Consider the following 13,462-nt stretch of genomic DNA (forward strand, 5'->3'; position numbering starts at 1 on the left):
GAAACCTAGAGAGATAAGCAATCAAACATTTAAGCTATCTCAGCTATGACCATATGTACAGGTATCTTAATTAAAATATTTGTAAAGGTGATCCAGCAGTGTATTAAGATAACAAAACATTATAATTAGAGTTTGATTGAATTAGTTCATCACTCAAAACCTGTATCATTGTAATTCACTACATTAGCATATCAATAAAGTTTGTAATAATATCAATAGACAGTAAAAAAAATCACTTGATAAAATTCAGCAGCAATTACATTGACCACATCTTAGTAAACTAAGATTAGAAATAAACCTGGAAAAGGGTGAAAGCTGAAACTCAATAAGTCCAACGCATAATGTAAATCATTCAAAGAATTCCTATTTAAATTAGAAGAAAATCAAATATTTCCTCTAACAACACTATTATTGAAAAATTGTACTTGAAATTTTACCCAATTTAATTAACTCAGAAAAAGGGAAATATTAAGAAGGAAGAAACAAAACTGACTTTGAGAGTATAGAGTTGAAACTATAGAACTAAGTCTACAGGTAAAATTAATCAAAAAAAGCAAAAGAGAGAGAGGTTAAGGGAGTTTAATATGGTGTCTCAATAAAAGGTCAATGTACAAAAATTAAAGAAATAATAAATTTGGAAATAACATACAAAAAGTCTCATTTACAACAGCAGAAAAGTATAAAACACTTAGGAATAGAGATAACAATAAGTGGGTACACTTGTACTAAGAAAACTAGAGTGGCTGGGTGCAGTGGCTAACGCCTGTAATCTCAATACTTTGGGAGGCCAAGACAGGAGGACTGCTTAAGGTTAGAAGTTTAAGACCAGCTTGGGCAACAAAGCAAGACCCTGTCTCTACAAAAAATAAAAATAAATTTTAAAAAATTAAAAAAGGAAAACTAGAAAACTGTTTTCAAAGATATAAAAGACATGAGTAAATTAAGAGAGACAAAAGTTTCTGGAATGGACAAATAAACTATGCAAAGACTTTAAGTCTTTCAAATTAAGGTATAAATTCAATATAATTCCAAACAAAATCTTACCAATTTTTTGAAATGACAAGCCAACTTGAAAGTTTACATGAAGGCGAGGAGATTCCGGGCCAAGGTCGCGGCAGTAGTCGGCAAGCGTTTGATTCTCTGGCATTGGATCGCGAGCGGTGTCTGCTTGTTCTGCAGAGGGCTCCCAGGACAGATTTGTCCATTAGTTTAACTTCATTTTCGAATGCTCCATTTTGCATGCTCAATTTTGAAACTAGCCCGTGCGTTTGGCAGAATTTGACTGAATTCAGGGGTGAGAGTTTGATCCAGTCCAGTGTATTTGAATTTGAGCATGCAGTTCGGCCAGTGTTTACAATGGAATTTCTGAAGACCTGTGTACTTAGAAGAAATGCGTGTACTGTGGTTTGCTTCTGGAGAAGCAAAGTTGTCCAAAGGCCTTCCATTAGAAGGATTAGTACTACCTCTCCAAGGAGCACTGTCATGCCTGCTTGGGTGATAGATAAGTATGGGAAGAATGAAGTGCTTCGATTGACTCAGAACGTGATGATACCTACCAAACTCTGTCCAAATGAAGTCATTGTAAAAGTTCACCCTGCCAGTGTAAATCCTATAGACGTCAATATGAGAAGTGGTTATGGAGCTACAGCTTTAAATATGAAGCGTAATCCTTTACACATGAAAATCAAAGGAGAAGAATTTCCTCTGACTCTGGTTCGGGATGTCTCTGGCATGGTGATGGAATGCGGGCTTGATGTGAAGTACTTCAAGCCTTGAGATAAGGTCTGGGCTGCAGTTCCTCCTTGGAAACAAGGCACTCTTTCAGAGTTTGTTGTAGTCAGTGGAAATGAGGTCTCTCACAAACCCAAATCACTCACTCATATATCAAGCTGCCTCTTCGCCATATGTGGCTCTCACAGCCTCATCTGCCGTAAACAAAGTTGGTGACCTGAATGACAAGAATTGCACAGAAAGACGTGTTCTAATCTTAGGCGCTTCAGGCGGAGTTGGTAGTTTTGCTATATAGGTAATGAAAGCATGGGATGCTCATGTGACAGCAGTTTGCGCTCAAGATGCCAGTGAGCTTATAAAGAAGCTTGGGGCAGATGATGTAATTGATTACAAATTTGGAAGTGTGGAAGAGCAGTTGAAATCCTTAAAACCGTTTGACTTCATCCTTGGTAATGTTGGCAGATCCACTGAAACATGGGCTCCAGATTTTCTCAAGAAATGGTCAGGAGCCACCTATGTGACTTTGGTGAGTCCTTTCCTCCTGAACATGGACTTATTGGGCATAGCAGATGGCATGTTGCAGGCAGGAGTCACCATAGGTTTGAAGGCATTAAAGCATTTCTGGAAAGGAGTCCATTATCGCTGGGCGTTTTTCATGGCCAGTGGTCCACGTTTAGGTGACATCGCAGAACTGGTGGATGTGGGAAAAATTGGGCCAGTTATTGAACAAACCTTTCCTTTTTCTAAAGTTCCGGAAGCCTTCCTTAAGGTGGAAAGAGGACACACATGAGGAAAGACTGTAATTAATGTTGTTTAAATAAAAATGCAGTTTAGTGATTAAAAAAAAAAGAAAGTTTATATGAAAGAGAAATTGGTTGGTAAAAGCTGCCTATTTTTGGAAATTAAAAAAAGTAGAGAAGGGAACCTTGTCCTACCAGATAATAAAACATGCTATAAAGCTATAGTAATTAAAACAGTGTGGTATCTGTGCAGAACAGTATCAACAAATAGTATCAATGTAACAGTAAGTTCAGAATAGACGTATGTTTGAATCATAATCCTGTTTATAATACAGGAAACATTTCAAATAAGCAAAAACTGAACTATTAAATAAATGGTGTTGAAATCATTGGAGATTCATCCAGAAATAAAACTGTACTAACATCCTTGCCTCAAAGTATGCTATAAATGTTAAAAACAGAAGAACTGTGAAGAAAATATAGGGAATACTGTATATTCATAATCTTGGGTGAGGAAGACCAAGAAAAAGATATGCACTTGACCATATAAAAATTTAAAAATTTGATACTAAGAAAGAGATCATAAATGATTTTTTTTTTTTTTTTTTGAGATAGGGTCTTGCTCTGTCACCCAGGCTGGAGTAGCACAATCGTGGCTCACTGCAGCCTGGACCTCCCAGGCTCAAGCAATCCTTCCACCTCAGCCTCCCAAGTAACTGGAACCACAGGCATGCACCAACATGCCCAGCTTATTAGTGTACTTTTTGTACAGACAGGGTCTCACTTTTTTGCCCAGGCTGGTCTCAAACTCTTGAGCTCAAGTGATCCTTCACACATAGCCTCCCAAAGTGCTAGGATTATACGCATGAGCCACCATGCCCAGCCCATAAATAAAATTAATAGACAAATGACATGCTAGGAAGAAAAGAATTTGCAACATAATTTACAGACAAATATTAATATTCCTATTATACAAAAAGTTTCTATAAATCAAAAAGAAATATTTACCATCCTAGTTTAAAATATGGACAAAAGGGTGCTCATTTTGATAATATACATACTAAAATTGGAATGATACAGAGAAGATTAACATGGCCACAAAAATGACTACAAATGCATGAAGTGTTCCATATTTTTTCATTTATTTCTAAAAATCTAAAGAGCATAAATTGCTTAAATCTTTAAAATTGAGCCAGAGGTAATTATATATCATATTATTATATATTATATTATATTATACATATATATATATCTGAGATGGAATCACGCTCTGTTGCCCGGGCTACAGTGCAATGGCGCAATCTTGGCTCACTGCAAACTTCACCTCCCTGATTCAAGCAATTCTCCTGCTTCAGCCTCCCGAATAGCTGGGATTACAGGCACTCACCACCATACCCAGCTAATTTTTGTATTTTTAGTAGAGACAGTGTTTCACCCTGTTGATCAGGTTGGTCCTGAACTCCTGACCTCAAGTGATCTACCCACCTCAGCCTCCCAAAGTGCTGGGAACACAGATGTGAGCCACTGTGCCCAGCCTAAATTTTTATATTATAAAAACATTAATAATAACAGCACACTGATGTTTAAAGGGAAAAATAAATATAACTTAAAATGTGAAGTCATTTCCATTACCTTTTTCTCCAGATTCCCTAAAACAGTGATTTCTCCCACATGACCCCAACTTCCTGTTTTGAGCAATGGAAACTTTCTTCAAACAAAAGCTTGTGCAGGATGTCTCTGTGAAATGCTGATGAGTGGCCGGGCTTGGTGGCTCACACCTGTAATCCCAGCACTTTGGGAGGCCGAGGCAGGTGAATCACCTGAGGTCAGGAGTTTGAGACCAGCCTGGCCAACATGGCAAAACCCCGTCTCTACCAAAAATGCAAAAAATAGCTGGATGTGGTGGCGTGCACCTGTAATCCTAGCTAGTGTGCCTGTAATCCTAGCTACTGGGGAGGCTGAGGCAGGAGAATTGCTTGAACCCACGAGGTAGAGTTTGCAGTGAGCCAAGATCACGCCATTGCAGTCCAGCCTGGGCAACAGAGAGACTCCATCTCAAAAAAAGAAAAAAAAGGAATGCTGATGAGCGAGGAGCTGATCTGGTTGAAACAGGAAACCTTCCTACCTTACTGCCTTGAAACTCCTACAACTCAGCTAAACATTTTTGCTAACTGTCACCAGAGAATTCCCTTGGTTCCTTCAACTACTGAAACCTGGGCTTACAACAGATTTCATTCAAGTTTAATTTAGAGGACAACACACAATAATCCACCATCTGTTTAATGTCAAGATACTGGTATACAGTTGACCCTTGAACAACACTGGTTTGAGTTGCACAGTTCCACTTAGATGCAGATTTTCTTCCCCACTGCCATCCCTGAGACAGCTAGACCAACCCTTTTTCTTCCTCCTCAGCCTACTCAAGGTGAAGACAACAAAGATGAAGAAGACCTTTATGATGATTCACTTCCATTTAATGAATAGTAAATGTATTTTCTCTTCCTTATGATTTTCTTAATAACATTTTCTCTAGCTTACTTTATTGTAAGATAACAGTACATAATCCGTATAACCTACAAAATATATGTTAACTGTGTGTGTTATTGGTAAGGCTTCTGGTCAACACTAGGCTATCAGTAGTTAAGTTTTGGGGGAGTTTAAAGGTATGTTTGCCTTTTTCCCTTTTTTTTTTTTTTTTTTGAGACAGAGTCTCGCTCTGTTGCTCAGGCTGTAGTGCAGTGGCTTGATCTTGGCTCACTGCAACTTCTGCCTCTTGGGTTCAAGCGATTCTCCCACCTCAGCCTCCCAAGTAGCTGGTTACAGGTGTGTGCCACCAAGCCTGGCTAATTTTTTATTTTTGTTTTTATTTTTTTAGTTGAGATGGGGTTTCACCACGTTGGCCAAGCTGGTCTGGAACTCCTGGCCTCAAGTGATCTGCCCATCTTGGCCTCCCAGAGTGCTGGGATTAGAGGTGTGAGCCACTGCACCCGGCTTAAAAGTTATATTTGAACTTTTGATTGTGTAGGGGGTTGGTGCCTACACAATCCCCTAGATACTTGATTGTGTATCATGTATCACAGGTATCTACTGTATCTACTGTATTTTATAGGTATAAAAGCAACAATGCAATTTATTTATTAATTTGTCAAATACTTTGTGTCTTCTATAAACCAGGCTGTTACAAATACAATGGCAAACAAAACTGGCAAGATCCTTGCTAATAAAGAAGTGAATAAACAAATTAGTAGCAACAAATACGGTAAGAAATAAATAACAAGATAATTTAAAATCATAGGCTGGGTGCAGTGGGGCATGCCTATAATGCCAGCACTTTGGGAGGCCATGGTGGGAGGGTCACCTGAGCCCAGGAGTTCGAGGCCAGCCTGGGCAATATAATGAGACCCTGTCTCAACTTTGTATTAAAAAAATTAAAAATAAAATAAAAAAATAGTAAGTGCAATTAAAGAAATAAAGTCATATGATATTAGAGTTGTCCATGAAAAAATGAAATAAAGTAAGAAATTAAAATAGGAAAGTAAGAAAATGACATTTGATTTGAGTAATTATTATCAAAAAATAAACCATTAATTTATAAAAACATATATATGGGCAAACAGCAAGAACACACAATAAAGAAGAAATACAAAAGAACAGCATGAAGAGATTCTTCACTTCACCAGTGGCAGGGAAATGCAAACAAAAATATTATAAACTACTGCATGCTTACTTTAGAGGAAGCACAGAACAGTTCAGAAGGCTGCTCTTGTTTCTGACACTAAGTGCATTCTGACCCAAAACAATAACGGCCACAGTTTGGTTCACCTGGGTAGCACCTGCTACTCATAGAAGGACTTCTATCAATCACCCCTGCTGTCACTGTTTCAGTTTGTGAGGCATATTGTGACCAGGGCCAGCTCCTTGGGCAATCTGTTTCACACAATCACAGCAAATTGAGAGGCACTGGGCAATCAGAGACACGGGCTGAGATTTAATTCTCACTGGTATTCAGGTGAGCTGGGACCTGCCCTGTTCAAATCTGCACTCTTTGTTCTTCAAATACAGAACAAGAGTGGTAGGATAGTAGTTGGCAAAGCTCGTTAAGATGTGTCACAACACCTGAAGTATCGCCCTTTCTCTTGAAAACTGGAAAACGGTATCTGGTCACAAGGCCAGCAATTAATGTCAATCTGCAGAAACAAACAGCCAAAAACAAAAACAACAATATAACAACAAACAAAAAACAACAAAAAACAGAGGCAGAGAAACTGATAACCACACCTTCCCAAATTAATGTTGTCTACATGCTAATTTTTTTCAATTAAATTTATCCTCTAATTCAAATTGACAATTAAAAGGTAAATCACCATTAGCCATCCTACTGGTACACTCTGTTTAGTGTAGCACATTGTAATTCAAATACTATCTACAAATCAATGTTTAAAGAAAAACATGATCTTTTATTTATTTATTTTAATTTTAATTTTTTCTTGAGACAGAGTTTCGCTCTGTCACCCAGGCTGGAGTGCAGAGGTGTGATCTCAGCTCACTGCAACCTCCGCCTCCCAGATTCAAGCAATTCTCCTACTTCAACCTCCCAAGTAACAGGGATTAAAGCGCGTGCTGCCACACCTGGCTAATATCTGTTTATGTTTTAAAGCTCTCTTGAGAGGTGAGGAAACATATACTACTTAATTTTTTTTTTTCAGAATGAAGGAAACAGGCTAAATGCATGACAGCATTCTATTTCTAGACTCTCCCATGTCCCTGCTCCCTTCTCCCAGAAATTCTTAAACATGCACAAAGGAGATACATACAATGATGTTCACTGAAGCACTATTCATAATAGTGAAAATGAGGAGATAACTGCCCATCAGAATGGAAAAAAAAGTTTAATCATACGGATTATTATTTAGCAGTTTTTCAGAATCACGACTAACAATTAAAAAGGGCTTGCCATGTGCCCTGCCCTGATGTGAGAACCTTATGTATATTCAGTCATTTTATGTTATGAGAGTTAATGAACTCAAAAGTGTCAAATGCTTACAACTGTGCCTGGTCCATAGTAAGCACTTAGAAAATCTCAGCTGGGGTTTTTACCTTGTTTTTAATGCACTATTTTTTTTTGTACAATAGCATCATTGTAATACCACCTGTATGTTATTATCCCCATTGAGAGAAAAGAAAAGTAGGACACAAAGAGGTTAAGCTACTTGCCCAAAGCATTTGCTTTCTTGGGGTTCAAAAGCAGACAAGAAGGCTCCAGCCCAGAAGCTTCCTGCCAGAAAGCCACAGGCCAGAAGGCAGCACCTCCTCCGAAAGTTCAAGAAGGGTCAAAAAGCTGCGGCCCAGAAAGCACCTGCTCCAAAGTCACGTGGCAAAAAAGCATAAGAGGTGATTATAGAAGTAAATGAAGGTTCTTTTTGGCATGCTGGCAAAAAAAGAAACAAACAACAACAAAGCCATGATAGAAATCCTTGGTTCTGAGATTATCAGTATCCTCTCCATGCATACTATCTCTTTACATTCTTCTTCCTTTCTTCAGCTTTCCCATGACCAATGATAAAGCACAGATTTTGGATACTAGTCAAATAAACCGGACAGAAAGTAATAAAGTTTTTTCTGCCATCGTCTCCCAGAAGAGTGAAGAAATGAGGAAAACACAGTGAAACCTCATTATACAGCATCTTCCTACAGATGTAGTGGGACCAATCCCCTCCCCACACGCATAGCACCCCATTATAGCACAAAGCAGAGATCCCCCTGGCATTCTACCAGAGTTCTGATGGATGTATTTTTTTGAAGGATGTCTAGGCAGTGTGACTTGGCATTCTGCCCAGGGAGTGAGGGATGTGTGTGTGTGTGTGTGTGTGTGTGTGTGTGTGTGTGTGTGTACATGCATTTGAAGAAGTTTCCCCAGATGATTCTGACCTCCCTGCAATATACTATAGGACCAAGAAGCCATAGCTTTTAGAAAGTGTGAAATCACATTTACAGAAGCATCACACCCCAGGAAAGGAATGTCATTTCTGATTTGCAAAGCTCACAGGAAGGGAGAGAAGACTTTCATCTGTCATTCCTTCAGATTCTGAGGCAAGGGACCTTGCTACATCTGCTGAGAGAAAGTCACTTTGTTCATCTTGAATTTCCATCACCATCACAGAGAAGCTGTAGGCCAAACTTGTTCTTTCATTCCCCTATCATCAGATAAAATAATCTAAATTAAACACAAAGATGTTAAATGTAAATGTACATACTCCCAAGCTAACAATGTAATATGATTTGTGAAAAGAGCTATTCTATATTGATCATAAGCCTTTAGGTGAGGACTGTGAGGAGGGCATGGACTTGGGGCTGGGGTACAAGCAATGGTTTTCGTATCACGGAGAACTGGGACGCCATTAATCGTGTAAAATAATCATTCCAAGTGAATGTATGGTACACCTGCATTAGGAGTTAGAGACCAGCCTGGAAACATAGTGAAACCCCTTCTCTATTAACAAAAAAATAGAAAAGTTACCTGGGCATGGTGGCACGCACCTGTAATCCCAGCTACTCCGGAAGCTGAGGCAGGAGAATTGCGTAAACCCAGGAGGCGGAGGTTGCAGTGAGCTGAGATTGTGCCACTGCGCTCCAGCCTGGGTGACAGAGCAAGACTCTGTCTCAAAAAAAATTAACACATAAAAATAAAGATGCTGAACAAAATTAAAGATAAGTTACAAAAAAAAATCAATTCCTTTGGTCAGGTAAAGTTCTCTCATTTATGAATTATTAATAATGATATCTAAAAATGTTTTTATCTCCAGTGCCCAAAGCACTGAGCAGTTGAATTCCGGTTTCTCCTCAGACTGCCTTGTTTTAATAGACAGAAGATACTATGGAGCGTCCACTTCCCACACAGAGAAATAAAGGCACTTGTACGTATCACCTTTTCGTCACCATTTGAACCACTAAAACGCTGTTTGAAAATTTAGTGATGATCAGAATCTTTTCAAGGGAAACCTTACAAAATATGGGTGCCCAGGCATCACCCATCTCCCAGCTATGTGTTCAGACATGGTGGGAATGAAAACCCACAGCCTATGAAGATGGGGTTAGGCTTATTCTTCGCTCTTTGTGGATGTATCATGTCTAGATTTGCTCAAGTTTCCAGCATTCTTGGGGCACTAACCTAAAAATCTCTTGGAAGATTGCAGAGGTGATAAGGTTGAACTCAGTGTAGCTGTCCTCCAAGTTGCATACCCCAGAGGGAAATTTATGAAGATATTAAGTCTATATAACAGCATCAGAGAAAAAAGGAAGTTGGTCATTTGGTGAACACTCCATTAACGACCGTTATTAACTTCTTACTATATGTTCTAGATTGTAATAGGAACTGGGAAAAATGGAAGAAAACTCTCAGACCATTACTTAAACAAGTACAATTAGAAAATAAGATATTAAAAAATCATCTCAAGCTTCTTCTTGATTTCTATATTGCTAAGGTTAGAAACCCACCAGAAGGATTACTTTATCAAGAAAACATCATGGAGGCCAGTGGCTTGTGGAGCGCAGTGGCTTGTGCCTGTAATCCTAGCACTTTGGGAGGGCAAGGCGGGTGGATCACTTGAGGTCAGGAGTTTGAGACCAGCCTGACCAACATGATGAAACCCTGTCTCTACCTAAACATACAAAAGTTAGCTGGGTGTGGTGGTGAGCGCCTGTAGTCACAGCTACTCAGGAGGCTGAGGTAGGAGAATCACTTGAACCTGGGAGGCAGAGGTTGCAGTGAGCCAAGATAGCGCCACGGCACTCGAGCCTGGATGACAGAGTGGGACTTTGTCTCAAAAAAAAAAAAAGAAAAAGAAAAAGGAAAATATAATGGAATTTTTGATAAACCCATGAGTTACTCTTCATGGGAAAGACTGCGACAGGCGGTCTAAACTACACTGCATATTCAAATATTGGGAAGCTTTGGTTTTCTCAGGATCGCCTACAGGCTGAGAGGCTTAGGAATCCTGGGATTTAAAGAAGAGTTGAGAAAAAGTTTCCAGGATGCTGGTATGTATGTCCCTAAAGCAAAATAACCAAAGAGAATTTCAGGGGCAAGAATGGCTGAAGAAATTCAAAAACTGTGGTAGCTAAAATCCGTGTGCTGTGACATCCTGCTCTACAGCAGGCCTGTGTGAGTGGTGCTTAGTACCCGATGGAGTGGGGACTGTGTCAGCAATGTTGAGAAGACAGCAGCTGGATCAGGAACAGGAGAGGAAGGGCTAAGGATTGAACTTATTTGATGTTAATATTAATATTCACTAGGACCATGAATCCTTTTAAATATTTCTGCTTATGTTTTAGAGTGAATCACCTGAATTTTTAAAAAGGTTACCATTAAACTGACACCTAACTATGCATGTTTCTAATATGAATTTTTTATAATATTGGATTCTAGAATAAAGCATAATATATCCAGGAGGAGAGGTAATTGAGGCCATGGACTAAACTGAAGCAGACCTGGGTTGAAATTCTGGCTCTTGGCCTTCATTTTCTCATCCATTCACTATTGTGAGGATGGAATGAGAGGTTCTAAGTTTCAGCACTGAGCACGGCTGGTGCATGGTAAGCATTCAATAATGGGAATCATTATTGTGACCTTTAATGGGTTCAGGAGAAATTTCCTTTGATCCAATTCTGAGACATTGGAAGAATTCCTTTGTCAAGATGTTTATACCATCAGAAAGATAATTATTTTTTCTTAAAAATATTGTTTTATATTAAAAACATATAACTATTGTCAGGGCTTTTCTGATTGCAAGTAACAGAAACCTCAACTTAAACAAGCTTAAGGGAAAAGGGAATTTATTGATTTTAACAACGAAAACACCAGGGGCCTTCAATCTCATTAGATAAATGAGTTCAAAAATGTCGAGAATCCCTCCCTCTCTCTCTCTCTCTCTCTCTCTCTGTTTCTCTCTCTCCCACTCTCTCTCAGTTCTACCATTTTCTGTTGGAATTTGGCATCAGACTGACCCTACCCATGTCGTGGTCACTGTCACTGTCAGGCTTAGATTGCCCAAACTTGATATCTAGGAGAAAGAGACCTTCTTCCATTTGTTCTCACAAAAGTTTCATAATTGAGTCTCATTGACATTGAATGAGTCATGAACCCATCACTGAACCAACCCATGGGCTAGAATAGTGGGATACCCTGACTGAATAGGCCTGGGACACATGCCCACCCTTGGAGCTAAGGGGAGGTGACTTACTCATAACACATGGATGGAGAGTGGGAAGGGAGTGGGAATGAAGGTAAAATTTTTTTACCCTAAAAAAATTCGATTTTTGTCACAAGAAAAATGAGAAATGGATGCTGTGCAGACAAAAACACAGACATTCACAAAAACCTTGAATGGCACTGGTCTTAGAGGAGAAGGACAATATTATGTACCACAAGCACATAATGAATAGGACTGGACGATGGACCAAATCTGTGTTGCAGAAGGCACTTAATAATGGCATTTTTAGGCCGGGCGTGGTGGCTCACACCTGTAATCCCAGCACTTTGGGAGGCCGAGGTGGGCGGATCACGAGGTCAGGAGATCGAGACCATCCTGGCTAACATGGTGAAACCCCATCTCTACTAAAAATACAAAAAATTAGCTGGGCGTGGTGGCAGGTGCCTGTAGTCCCAGCTACTCGAGGGGCTGAGGCAGAAGAATGGTGTGAACCCGGGAGGCGGAGCTTGCAGTGAGCCGAGATTGCACCACTGCACTCCAGCCTGGGCAACAGAGTGAGACTCTGTCTCAAAAAAAAAAAAAAATGGCATTTTTAGCCATCCATGTTATTGTAATTAATCTTTTAAAGAGAAGATGCCTCAATATACCCTCAATACATAGCCTATTATATCCACTGTATAATAAATATTTTTTCTAGGTTTCTTAGTATGTCCTATTTTTTGTTTTGTTTTGCTTTTTGTCTTAGTCCATTTTATGGTGCCATAACAGAATACCACAGACTGGTTAATTTATAAACAATGGAAGTTTATTTGGCTTATAGTTCTGGAGGCTTGGAAGTCCAAGAATGAGAGGCTGCATCTGGTGAGGGCCTTCTTGCTGCGTCATAACACGGTAACAGGTATCACATGGTGAGAGAGCACGTGAGAGCAAGCAAGAGAGGGCCAAACTTTTATAACAACCCACTTTTTATAGTCCACGTTTATAACAAACCCACTCTTAAAATAACAAACCCATTCCTGCGATAATGGCATTAATTTATTCATGAGGGCATCATCCTCATGACCTAATAATCTCTTAAAGGTTCCATCTTTCAATGCTGATGTATTGGGGGTTAAGTTTCTAGCATATGAACTTTGGGGGACACATTCAAAGCTAGCAGCATCTTACCTTTGTATTTATTTTTACTTATGCTATTCTAGTAGGAAAATTTTTTTGTGTCTCTCCACATGAAGGATAAATATTTTTAGAGGCAGCTAAAAGAATTTTCTCCCCTTGAAGCACAGATTCTTTTCTGACCTCTTTTTGCCTTCACTTTTCATATCTCCATGTATTCTCTCAAGACTCATATATTCAACGTGTGGTAAGAAAGATACCACTAAGAAAAGATAAACTGCATCTAGTTATTATGGCTGACGGATCTATGTAATTATAGACTGTTAAGCACATTACAGTTGAGGAAAGCCACAGAATGTTGGTAGAATTCAAGACAGGAGAGTATTGGTGTGTTTGGAATGTATATTATTTTATTCTGCGATGGCATAGCTCTCTGTGCATTTGTTAACAATTTCTTTTTTTAAGCCCAGTGGCAAGAAGAGCTTCTTGTTATATGGTCATAATGTTGAAAATTGTAATATATGCTGCAAGAATGCAATTCCAGTACTGTGGAAAGAATTCCTCTTTTGGAGTTTACAGGAATCACAGTTCAAGAACAGAGAAAGGTGAATAAGGAAGCAAACTGAGCCGATATGATATTTCCTTCAGCTCAGGACTGGCCAACATCTT

At 39.2% G+C, this 13,462-nt stretch overlaps 2 pseudogenes; both read left to right on the forward strand.

Annotated features, from left to right (window-relative positions):
• Positions 1-1,356: 1,356 nt before the first annotated feature.
• LOC101127459 (reticulon-4-interacting protein 1, mitochondrial-like) lies at positions 1,357-2,548 on the forward strand (annotated as a pseudogene).
• A 963-nt stretch (positions 2,549-3,511) lies between these two features.
• Positions 3,512-3,608, forward strand: LOC115930287 (uncharacterized; annotated as a pseudogene).
• Positions 3,609-13,462: the final 9,854 nt, after the last annotated feature.

Source organism: Gorilla gorilla, chromosome 10 (genome assembly GCF_029281585.2).
Source record: "Gorilla gorilla gorilla isolate KB3781 chromosome 10, NHGRI_mGorGor1-v2.1_pri, whole genome shotgun sequence".
Classification (NCBI taxonomy): domain Eukaryota; kingdom Metazoa; phylum Chordata; class Mammalia; order Primates; family Hominidae; genus Gorilla; species Gorilla gorilla.